The following is a 13,719-nucleotide window of genomic DNA, read 5'->3' on the forward strand; positions in this document are numbered from 1 at the left end:
GACCAAATATCTTGAGATTCTGAATTGAAAATGTGAAACATCAGACTAGGAAAAATTGGAAACATCCTATAGCCAATTCCTTCAGAAAGTTAGAAACTCAATCTTCCCCTATTTTAAGTCAATAGTCCAGATACTGGATGTCATTCCAGAGTGAATCATAAAAAATTCTATAGAAATTAATTTTCATTTAAAGTATTGAAAATTAAATTGATAATTCTAAATATATTTATATTTTTACTAACAAATTGTTATAATTTATGACTATATATTATAATTATAGTAATAAAATTGTGAATTCATGGGTTTCAAAAAATGTATCTTAGGGGCCGCTGGTTAGAGCATGGTGCCCTTAACAACAGTGTTGCCGGTTCAATCCCCTCCTGGGCCACTATGAGCTGCGCCCTCCACAACTAGATTGAAACAACTACTGATTTGGAGCTGATGGGTCCTGGAAAAACACACTTAAAAATAAATTTAATAAAAAAAGTTAAAGAAAAAGTATTTTATAAGCAGGAAGTGTAAACAAAGGAAAGTTAGAAATTCAATACGACTTTGATAACAAGTGGATGAAAGAATGATTGACAGCAAGTTTTGAGTGTGTCTAGGCAAATACACCATAGGAAACTGACACAGATAAAAGCATATGAATTGAAAAGGTTTGCAGGTTGAGATGATTTAGTGATTATATCATAGTGTCAGCCAGAATAAGTGCTTCAAAAGTAAGATTTTACATATTCACTAAATACTACTAGTTTAGAAAAAATTATGAGTTCTTATATTTTGGGAAAAATAAATATTTCTCTGTTAAGCTCCAGTGTTATGCAATGAAGATGGCATTCAGAAACTGGTTAAACTGGAGTCGGACTCGCTCTGCTCAAATAGTGACTTTTACTAGATACATGGCCTTCAACAAATTATTTAATCTCATCTGTAAAATAGGGATGATTGTAACCATCACGTTGGGCTATTATGAGGATTAATTGAGGATCACATTGGACATGCAAAAACACTTAGAAAAATGCCTGGCACATACTGAGTACTCAATTAATGTTAGCCTTTAAAACTGTTGTCAAGATTTCATTCATCTGTCTTAAGATTTGAAAAGGTTTTAAGAGTATGTTTGCTTTTTTTTTGAACCGACATTGGAGAACAAGAATTAGAAAAGGACAAAACCAAAACTAAACCCTCTTAATTCCATTCCAATATTGAATGTCTGTAAGGCTCTATAGAATATATTGAGATAAAAAGTGACACTTTTATCAGGGGGCCTAGACATTTATTTAACTGTGGGGGAAAATACAAAAGAATCTGTCACACTTGGTAGGAGAAGAGAAAACTTACAGAAGAAGTTCTACAAAGTAAAATTATATTTGGTTTCAAAAGAGAGCACCCACCTGGTTATGGGGATGAGGATAGTTAGTTTTCATGGAAGGCGTGGCATTTGAAATGAATCCTGTAAGTCTGGTATGATTTATATACAGGCAAGAAAGAAGTATTTGGATGAATAAGAAGGAAATAGCACAAAGACCCAGAGACAGGGTCCACACACATGTGGCTGGTTTTGGTTGTTCTACTGACTAGGGAGCACTGCTGGCTTTTAGTAAGGGGATGATGATAAATATCCTGCAATTATGTGGACAGAAGAATGAGTGGTAAGGATGAAACATATGTCGTTTATTACTGAGGGCCTTGAGTGTCAGGCTGAAATTTATACTTGTGTAGGTAGATGCCTGGGAGAGAGACAGGGGAGGAAGGATGCTATAAAGGAAGAAACAAAGGGTATAGAAGTCAGAAGAACAAGGATTTAGTTCTAACATTTAAAAATATGCAGATTTCAAATTTCTCAAGCCCTGCCCTTAGAGTCTGTTTTATTTAGATGTAATTCTATAGCATCTATGAATGAATTTAGTAAATTTAGAGGAGGCTGAGGAACAGCAGGTCATGTAATCTAGAGGTTTCCTAACCTGATGGACACATGAGTAGAATTCAAGGGTCCATGAATTTGGATGCAAAAAAAATCTTTCTTCACTAATCCAACTGAAATATAAGTACCCTGTTCCTTGAAAATAAGTCCTAGCCAGACTATCAGTTCTAATGCGTTTTTTGGAGCAAAAATTAATATAAGGCCTGCTATTATATATTATACTAATATTATATTATATTATACTATATTATATTATACTATATTATACCGGGTCTTATTGTAAAATAAGACTGGGTCTTATATTAATTTTTGCTCCAAAAGACACACTAGAACTGATGGTCCGGCTATGTCTTATTTTCGGGGAAACACGGTATTTCCTTCCACTAAGAATGTAGGCAACAAAGTATAGTAATATCAGCCGTACCTAGGATGTTGTCACGGATAGAAATCGTATTACTTTCATATCATAATGCCATTATCTTGAAATATGTACACTGCTATGAAATTATGGATACGACTTGCTGCTAGGACCTATTAATGTGTTTAAAAGCAAATATATTACTATATATCACAAATTTAAATAATATTTTAAAACCTTTCCTTTGCAACCATGTGCATTTCATTTACATTTAAAAATATTTTAATGAGAATGGGTCCATAGACTTTACCAGACTACCAAAGGATTTAAAAAGTGAGGAAACCGGAGCAATAGAATGCTGAAGCTTGTAAGAATGAGGGGCAAGGCGGAAGTGCAGGCTGAAATCAGGAATTGGAGCATTTTGAGTGTTTGACGTGGATGGTATAAGCGTCAGTAAGAGAGGGTGTGAAATGATAGAGCCAGTACCTGGACGTGGGAATGCAAAGCTGCCCCTCTGAATCAGAGGGATTTACTAAGTGGAAGGAGGAGTCTCTTTGCTAGTTGAGTCTAGGAAAGAATTAGGATTGTCAGGAAAAATCAAGGTTTGAGTCACTGTGAAGAGTTAGAGGATGAATGACTGCAGTGATGATACCAATGGCAATAACTAACGTTTACTGGGCACTTACTAAGTATTTAATACATACTTATTATTTAGTTTGATCGTCACAGAAATCCCGGGAAAAATAGGTATTTTTATTATCTCTATTTCACAGATGAAGAAACTGAGGGTCAGTTACGGTAAGGTGACTTGCGGAGTTAGCACAGTTGATAACTTGGCAGATTCGGGATTTAAACCTCTCCTGATTCCAGAGCCTGTTCTAGTCTTCTCTGCATCATTGAGTTAGAGGTTCCGAAGGTGCTAGTGAAAATAGCCCCGAGAGTGCAGGAGAATGGCACTGCGTGGGGACGAAAGCAGAGCAACTGTGCAAGGGAAGTCTTTGACCTACTGTAGCCAGAATTTTGGAAACCAGGCTTAAAGACACGGGCAGTTTGGTTAGTAGACTGGAGAGTTGAAGAAGAGATGGCACTTGACAGATTTACTATATTTTACTGGCATTGAAAATCAGGTTCCCATTGTTTCAGAAACTGCTAGATGGATGGGAAGTTTATGTAAGATGTTCCTTTACTCTCTTCCCTTTGCATAATACATCCTGCCCATTCTGAGGTGAAGAGTCTGATCTGAGTAGCCTTATGAGGCGACATTTTGAGCCTTCTCTTCTTTGCCTGGCCTTCGACCCCAATTTTCCAGAGACCGCGATTGAGAAAGACCTTTTGTTATTGTACAATAAAGGGGAAACTCCCAGTGCTGTAAAACAGACTGAGGACTTTGCAAAATATAGCAAGTTCATGTCTGCTAATATGTTAAGTTATTTGGGCTCCTAGTTTAAGTAGTGATTTGTTGTTTTCATGCTAATACAAATTCTTGTATTAATAGGAGCATGGCCCTGGGTTTCTTCATCCGCCTGGGAAAAAATTACTTGTTTGATGGTAAACAAAGAACAGAAGAATCACTTCACTGTCCGCATTTTAAAAAAAGATGGTATGAAGCAATAGTGGAATAATTTTAATTGTAACCCTCTAACACTTGCAATCAGTAAGATCATTTGTGTTCTGTTTTTAGGAAGTGGACTATTAAAGAGTACATAGTGCATTAGAAATGCAAAACATGACCGCATGTTCTCAGGATTTTGTCAGTGTTACATGAAAGAGCACTTGTGTCGGGATGCTCAGCTCTGAGGGTATGCTCTGTTCAGTGTGTATTTACAGAGATGTATGAATATTTGATTAATGAGTCATGGTCTCTGGAGAAATTTAATAACTGTATTGCTGTACAAAGCCAGGCCCTTAACTGTTAACACAGCTGCCAATAGTGTCATTGACACTGCAGCCCTTTCTGAATCTAATATATTCTATGGAGTAAATTCCTTGGTCCAAAAGGGATCTGTGAGAGACATTATTCAGTTATCTGTTTTGAACTTGGCTCAATTTACAGGCTCTGATTTGTCAAGATTTTTCCAGTGAAAACAAGCAGTGATACAGAAACTTAAAAATGACCTTTTGAAAATGATTACTTTCCCCAGAAATGAGTTGAAAAGATCATTGATAAATAAAAAGCTGTCGATGATCCTTTTCAAGATTTTCTGTTAGGGATTTAGTAATATTTTTTTGTCTAGCTTATCATATAAGAAATATCCAAGAGTAGTAGAAATGTGAGATATATTCGTGATTTAGATATCAATCTCACATCTATTTGAATGCCATAATTGTACATGCTTATGTATAATTATATATAATGATTCCATTATTAAATATAATTTAATGCTTCTTCAGGAATTATTGAAGGCTACTTTATCCCTTCATCTATTTTTTTGGTTTTGTTTTTAATATCTATGGAGAAATCAATTCTAACCTTCAAAGTTAGGTGGGTATTTTAGTAATGTTACCTCATTTAACTGCTTGAGTAACAGGGAGAAATGTCAAAAAAAGATAAATTTAGTGCTGGAGCTTTGGCTGGAAGCTGTAACTGCAGGTTAGAATTATCCATGCTATGCAGAATTTCCTGCAACACTTCTCCTTAGGGCCACAATGCATTACAGCAGACGTATAATGAAGCTGCTATAAAATCTCTGGTAATTAAGGGGGATTTGACAGTAATTGCAACAGTGAATCAACTTAATTATTACCTGCTTCAAAGAGAGCTAACCTGATGTTATAATCTAACCTTTTCTACTTTTAAAATGGGAGATTAAACAAGTATATGTAGCATTTAAGAATTAAATCTGTTGAGATCGAATTGTATTAATACACTTCTAATATACATTTTATGCACATGTACACATCAGCTTCTCAAGAAGAACTAGGATTAGGCTCACTATGATCCATTAACGTTATTTGGTGTCCTCTGCAAATTGAACCAAACCCACATCTCTAATTCAAGTCAGCTTCTCCTCAAGCCACAGACAGGTCTTGACTGTGGTTTACCTGATTTCCACAGCGTAAAGAAAGGATACTTTCTTAATATTAGCGTGTAGAGAAAAGAAACACCCAAATTAGTATCATTGTTTACGTTTAGATAGACTAGCTCTTAGAATCTTAAAAGCTCATCAAAATCTACAAGCAAGCTGACGTGAAGGTGAAGATGTAGAATCAGCTGAGGGCTTTTATGTAACTTGTACATCCAACTCTGAATACAAAGAACAAGATACCTAAACATCAGCCTGAGTCCTGTCTGTCGTAATGCGTCTTATAAACTATCCCCTCCATTTCCTATTGCGTACAATCTTCCTTCTCACAGGGGTGGGAGTGGACAAATATGAAATATCAGTGTGTTTTGCTATGAGTTCATGTCATGTACCATGGTTTATCAGGGACCTAGAACATTTAACGCCAGCTTCCATATTTGTGGTTTGGTCCCATCTCTAGCAGATTTCCCTAACTCTCTTTTCTCCTTTTAAGCCTTATACTTGTGTCTTAATTGACTTTAGCTTTACCAATAACTATATTTGCTCTCTGTAATTATAGAAAGATTGGCCTGCTGTAGTTTTGTTTTGGAGTGTGAATCTATTTTGTGTTTGCGATATGTAGAGACCCAATGAACTGGCTCATTTCACAGATGATTGATGAGGCATAGATTTGGTACCATTTGGGGATGGCATAATCTCAACCAATGTTTACCACACAAAAAAAGAATGTTCATAGGAAGGTGAATCAGAATCGATTTTCCATCCAGGGCAGGAGGACCCCTGGGCAGGCTTTGATCATTGATTTTTATAAGATTTCTTCTGGTGTGTTGCAAATTCAGCCTAGGTTCTCTGAAGAAAGATTGAGAACATACGTTATACACCTGTTTTCTGTTGTTGCTTCATACCACTAATCAAATTCTCTCTCAGTGTAGGATGCAAATAAGTATGGTCAATAATTGAATGATGATGAGGGAAATGAAGCAATGTGAATTCTAATTTTTGATTTGGTCACTGACGGACCTAGGGCAAATTGTCTAGAACCTCTATTTTATTTCTCAACCAGACTGAGTTACAACTACTCTGCAGGAATCCCCTGTGACACAATTCACTTGCTTGTCTGTGAGAAAACTGTCACCAAAGCAGAAGCTCACCAAAGTAGTGGCTTTTGTAAAGGTAGTTAGCACAACGTCCAAAGTTACCTATTTTGTGCTAAGGGATTTTCTTATTTCATGTGAGCCGTTGTTGTCTTTAGTTCATACTTATAACTTAATTTAGCAGGGATCTGTGATCTACGTAGGGTTTATCCCTCTGGTTTTTGTCTTTTAGATGGTCATTTTTTGTTAGTATTGAACAGAGGACGTTGAAGGCTGTGAAACTCAAACCAAGTGATTTCTACCTGATGAACAAAGCCGTGGAAAGAGGTTGGAGCTGTTGCCCAGAGTAATAGTCTTTTACTTCCACAGCTTATCTATGTACTTAAGATAGAAAGGCGAAGGAAACAGTCAAGGTTCCTGCTCTCATACAGCTCACATTTAGTTGTAACTTCTATTTACTCAGTGCTTACTATTCTAGGCACTTTTTACGCATTGTCTCATTTTTATGCCATGAACAGAAATCTGTGCTTTCTAGGGAAGGAACTTGAGACTCAGAGAGATTAATCAAATTGCCCAAGGCTACCCAGCAGGTATTCTACCCCAGATCTACTTGATTCCTAAAGGGTTGAAACTACTACATTTTGGAATTGTCCGTGGAATTAATGAACCATATTATTCCTAGATATTATAAGTGAAAACCAGCTTTGCCATATTTACCATACCAAACATTTATCATATTTTACTACAATAATGCAATGAGGTAGAGAACCCTAAGTTTTTATTTTTGCTTATTTGTTTTTTAATTAGACTTGTGTGACACATTAATATCTTGTTTCTTAAACCCAGAAGTTAGCAAAGTTTCATGAAGACTCCCTGAAATACAACAGAATTTTCAGTGGCAGCATTTTCAATGTCAGACATACCATAGGAATCAGTGAGTTTTGAAGCTACCGTGTTTCCCTGAAAATAAAACCTAACTGGAAAATAAGCCCTAGCATGATTTTTCAGGATGACATCCCCTGAACCTAAGCCCTAATGTGCCTTTTGAGGCAAAAATTAATATAAAACGCAGTCTTATTTTTGGGGAAACACGGTATTACCTTCTGTGTTAAAACTGCTACCCTCTCTCAGTCCCTCTCAGATCTTTTCCACAAGCAAAACATGTACTAACTTCTTATGGACTTTATAAAGAATGGGTATACATTCAGAGGACTGCATGCTAAAGGCAAATTGTCATCTTCTTTGTTCTTGTAAAATGATGGAATAAAAAAATTAGGATTATGCTTTCTGAGAGAAAGTTAATTACACAATCGCCTCAGTTATTCAGGCGTAGAATATCAGGTTAAGGGTATATCCATTCCTGCCTTCGACAATGGAGAAGGACTGTGGGGACAGTCCCAGAGAGCAGTTTCCAGGCTCTCGACCTCATGTAGAAAGGTGTTCGCTCGGGTAGTAGATGGCCATCCACTCTGACTAGTTGGCCATCGGCTGTGACCAGTTGGCCATTAGCCACTGATGTAACTGCCGTGGATGAGCTAGCAAGCGCGGATTGCAGTTAGCAAGTGGGTTGGTTGGCAGAGAAGTGGACGGCAGATTGCAGATTGTGTGGATCCTGCTTCCTGTGTCCCCAACCCAGCCGCCAGCGAGAATATAGTGGTATGAACCCCTATCCATGGCTCTGTTAGTGTTCCTTTTTGGCCTCACCATATCCTGCGTTCTGGTGTGGGGAGCGGCACCAGAGGCCCTGCATGGCGAGGACTCTTTAGCTGACACTAATGCGATCACAATAAGGGGTTAAGAGTGAGCTGGCATCCCTTGAAAAATGACATATATCTTTGAAAGGCAGCAAAGTTTTAAGGGACCTTGGAGATTATCTAGTCCATTGTCTTCTTTTTAAAGATGAGGAAACTGAGACCCCAAAAGATAAAATTATTTGCCCAGTTACACAGCTACATATGACAGCTATGACTAGAATCTAGTTCATTCTTTTAGCTGAGAGAAGATTTATTTTAAATAATGAATGTTTGGCAACTTTAATATAAACAGCAGAACATCTCCGGATGTTTTTTAAAGTCTATTCATATTTAAGTAAATTGAGTTGTTCAGTTGACTTTCAAGACCAGAGTTCTGGAAAGGGATAGAGTTCCTGTCACAGAAACTGCCTTTCCTTTTTGGTGTCCACTTTGAGCATTGTTGTAGGCTTGGGATATTGAGTGAAACTAAAGAAAGAAAGCAGAAAACTATTAAGCAGAGGGAATCGGTCTGAGCTCCCTTGTAAAAATAACCGTACCCCCTCCATCCCCAATTCCTATCTTGGCTTTTTGTTTTATTATTATTGGGTCACTTCTTCTGCAAGAGGCATAGGAAGATACGTGTTGATTGTCAGTTGGCATAATTTCAGAAGGAGGGTAGGACATGAGCAGGAAAAGAATAGAGATTTTCATGATAAAATCTCTGTTTCCTTTACCTATTGCTGTGCAGCAAATCGTCTGAAAACTTCGTGGCTTACCCTAATACGGATTTGTTATTTCTCGTGGTTCAGTGGGTTGATTGAGCTCAGCTGTGAGGTTCTTCTGCTCCACATGGTGAAGCTGCAGTCACTCATGCAGCTGCTTTCAACTGGGAGCTTTCCTGGGGCTGGAATATCCAAGATGGTTTTTTATCTTCCAGGTGACTTCTCATCAACAGGTAGTCTAACCCAAACTTTTTTTTAAAGCTTGGCAGCCGACTCCTAAGAGAGCACAAAAGCGCACTCTTCCAGGCCTTCTCAAGGCTGGGGCTAGGCACTTGCACAGACAGTCACTTTTGCTAACTTCTACTGAACAAAACAACTTGTAAGATCAGCCCAGATTCACGGGTAGAGGAAATGGACTCCATTTACTGATGGGAGAAATGGCAAGGAATTTTGTGGCCATCTTTACTACCATCTCAAATTTTTAGAATTTCAATTTTTGTTTCTCATCTGATTTTATTAATATACGTTAACTTTCTTACCGCTATAATGTTCACATCCAATATTCAACAAATGCCAGTATTGCCTGAGCTCATACAATAACCTATATTTTTTCTCAGTTTCCCCCCAAAGACAAAGAAATTCATGGACTTAACATGACTCAGGAAAATACCAGGGTATGACTTTGTGAAAACCTAGATTTCAGAGATTATAAAAGGATCCCTAATTATCTGTATCAGAGCTGAGGTGGATTTTTCCAGCCCCTTCTACTTTTTAGGGGTAGAAAAATAAGGCCTGAAGTCTCAGGAAATTTAAATTTTGGAATAAAAAGAAATATGAACATGTGACGGTGAGCCAGAGAGAATTTTGGCTGGGAATTTAGATGTATAATTTGGTTCAGCAAGAAGACCCAATCCATTTTCCCTTTGGCTGCTTAATTCTGATTTTTCTAATAGAGTCTGAATTTAGAGAATCATCTTCTCTGACCACGTACTCTTCTGCCAGACCCACAGAAAGTGCCAAGCCGCCTCGGCAGTGATGGCCAATTCAACATGGAGACATTGTAAAATAGGAATGAGGGATCAGCTTTGATTTCCCTAAACTTTGTTTTTTTTAAATACTCACAAAGGCACTACACACAAGCCCTCAGGTCTGCTTCTCTGCTGAAAATGCAGTGATCGCCCAGCTCCAGAAGCATTTACACAATGGTGGGAATGGGCGTTATGGAGTGGATGACACTATAAAGACAGCAGTGTGATTTCGAATCCCTTTTCCCTGAAGGTACCAGCAGATTCACCGAGAGGCAGCCTATTCCTTCTCAAATGAGATACAGCAGTTTATCATGTCAGACTACTCCACGGAGGGTGAAGGCTATAGGGCTTCTGGCTGTCAGGAGCGGGATTTCATCTTGGGGCCCCTCAGGCCATATGGAGGAAACCTAAAAACTTCACTCTGCCTCTTCCATTGTCTGGCATTCTGTCTCCTTTCCCCATCCCGGTGTCCTCTTGACCAACCTTATAGCCCCAATCCAAATCATGTGTGTGACATAAGCATCAGAAAATTTTGCTCTTATCCATTAAGAGAAGCCTCCCAAATTGTATTCAAATCAATTTCGCAAAAAGAAATATCAAAGAATGGATGCTTTTGATTTATAAATTTTAATGTTTCTACAAACTTAGGAAACTATCTTTGAACATTTGGAAGAATTCTGTGAAAATAATTTGAAATTATGTCTGCCTAATAGAGATGCAATGTATGGAGGCAGGCTCATGAGATAAAAATAATACATATGTAATTCTTCTGTGGAGCTACAATATTAAGATTCTGTTCACAGCTCCTATTAGAGTTCATCGCCACCTATTTCAGGTTTTGCACACAGTAATTGTTTCATTGTAAAAATCTTTTGTCTGTTTTCTGAATTGCTACGTTGTCTATAAATATTTAGTGATAATTCATGATTGGGTTGTATTTACCCCTGTAGTTATGTATTACAAATGAAATGACAGCATCTGCTGAAATTAAAAGTGGCCACATTTTCACTGGAGCTTAATTAAATGCCAAAATTTATCTACATTAACAACAAAGTAGTGAAATTTATTGATCAATTCACATGATATAAGTTGACAAATGGCTTAAGCAATTTCCATAATTTTCTACACGTGTTAAAATTTGTAATGAAAAAGAACACTATATTAACATTAAATGAGAAATGAAAGGGAGGTTTTGTACTGGGGCCAGTGCCCTGGAGCAGTGTACTTTGTTTTCCGGGCCCTGTCCAGGCTTGCTGTTTGAGCTGTGTACAGATGGGTCTCTGACAGTCCTACAGCTGTTCTCCTAATTGTCCATTAAGTGTTCTATTGATTCTCTGATTCAAAGTACATGTCTTTCAGCTCAAGCTATCGTGTGAAGTGGCAGACACATTCCTTGTAGAATGACAGAGCTGCTTGAAACCTAAAAATGTGGTCTGCCAGTTTCAATTGAGGATCCTGCTTTCAAAGGAGAAGGCTTGGTTAAAGGCGCTTTGTAATAGCTGGTTAGGTTTTATTTTCTAAACTTTTAGCATCAATCAATTAAAGCAGCAGGCTCATGAAGAGTTTTAATTCCTGGTTAAGCATGTACAGATTGCACCTGGCTGATGCCGGGCAGGGCGAGGGAATCAGTATTGGTACCAGAAAACCAGCCTTGTTTAGCTGTATGCAGATTTTTCTCCCTGTGCACCTGACATGCGCAAAGTCATTTTCATTTGACTTGCAAGTTCACTTTTAGCATTTTTTAAAAAATTGAGATCACCTGCGATTCCAGATTATGCCAGTCAGAAACCTGTTTAAAATCATCTCTCTTTAATCTGGAAAGTGAAAGATAAGATGCATATCTCTTGCGAGGACCATAAATCTTCAGAGAAACAAATAACCATAGGTAAAACTGTAAAAGTTATTTAGTTCTCCACCGAAAGAGGTTTATTAATCTAAAATTTCCAGTCCATTGTGTCAAGATTTGGTTAGCATTCCGTATCTCATTTTGTGCAATTGTCCCTCAAGCAAAGAGCTGATCGCTTCAGTTTGAACTTTATCAGTTGTGTAGTTCTGTTATAATCTAAGTGCAAGGAATAAAACAAAAGCCTCTATCAAAAAGGTCCAAAACTATGGTTTAGGTCACCCCAAATAGCATTTGCTTTCTTTTCTTAATGAGATGACACATCCTAATGTTTTTACCATTTAGGTTTATCTCTTAATTACTTTGTGGTATAATATTTCAGTAGAAAATGGCCTTATTCCCTAGTAATCTTTCAACTATAAATGAAATGAATAAATAATGTTTGTTGCCTCCTGTGTATCAACTTAATTAGGAGCTATCCCCATGGCCCCAATCACAAATGAGGATCTCTGATGTGATTTTAGCTCTCCAATAAGTTTTCAGATGCATCTAGATTTTCAAAGGGAGAAAGGACGATCAAACACACATATTTAAATGTGTTCAGTGTATTACATATACACAGTTAAATGTATAAAATGAAAATTATAGATTATATTAAGGAAAATCACTTTAAGGGAAAGATTAATTAAAAACGGCTCTGTTTCCCACAATTAACTGTTCATTCTGTCTCTCTCTCTCTTTTTTTTTTTGTGTCTCCTTTGTATCTTCTCACAATAGCCCCTTTTGAAGATTACTGTCTTTTCTTTTCCTCTCATTATTGTTGGATAAAGGAGCATGGCCACTAAACTAGTGTTCCCTTTGTCAAAAGCAAGTGATTTGTATTCTGATGCTCTGTCTGGGGTATGATGCCCTTTATTCTGACCCGCCCAGTCTATAACCTCCATGCTGTAGCGTCCTCCGTAGGAAGTGAGTTTCCTGCGGTAAGAGTTGCTGAAACAGGGAGACAGAATTTGTGTACTTTCGATTTCTCTCTCGTGTAATATATTTGGTATTTAGAAGCCTTAGGAGTTATATAATCTATTTGCTTTCAAAAATATTTGTTTTGAAATTACATAAAATACGTGAATGAATGAAATGCATGGGTACGTATTATAGAATCTAATCTGAATTTAGGGCTTTTTGAGGGGGGCGGGCAGAGGGATGTGGAACTTTCAACCAAAATGTCCTCTTACCAAAGGATGATAAATTCTCCCTATCTGCTTTTCCTTGGGAAACAAGTGAAAAATCTATTTCTAACATAGTAATAGAGTATATATTGATACCTGCAAAACATTATGTGAATCTACTTAGATGCCAGCACTTTCAATTACACTGTTAGCCAGTTTTTAAAAAAGATTTTTAGAAGCTTTCAACTGTAGACTTTTGTCTTGTTGAATGAACTTCAGCTACACTAAATTTTAAGTAAATTTGTGATGACTGAGCAATATACATTGGCTGAGCTAGAATCCAATAACCCACAGGACAAATTAATTTTCAACAAAAAGGGCAGAAACCTCAAGTGCCATGACTATATGGAGTCTCATTCTATCTCTCTGGAGCCATTTTTGCAAATCACTACAGCTATTCATAATCTAAATCAGTCTCCTTTAGCAGCAGAAAGATCTTTTTTCATGACAAAACAGAAGATGACATTCATTAGTGCCTAACTTGCATAAGCTACCTTAAATTTATTGGTGCTCTTCTACTTATCTGAGTAAGAATTCCTTTGTCTACAGCTATAGGAAAATTCCAGTTGTACTACTTAAAAATATAAATTGTCACTTTTATCAGAACTTTTGGCAGTTTACTTTATTTTAGAAGTAAAACTGGTGGTTAAGGTTTTAAGACTTCCAATGGGCGTTGTTTCAATCATAGTTAATAGGTGCCTAGGATAGTGATAGGATTATGCATAAGCTTCTCCGAAAAAAAAAAAAAAAAGAAAGAAAAGAAAATCC

This window comes from Rhinolophus sinicus, linkage group LG06, assembly GCF_036562045.2.
Source record: "Rhinolophus sinicus isolate RSC01 linkage group LG06, ASM3656204v1, whole genome shotgun sequence".
Classification (NCBI taxonomy): Eukaryota; Metazoa; Chordata; class Mammalia; order Chiroptera; family Rhinolophidae; genus Rhinolophus; species Rhinolophus sinicus.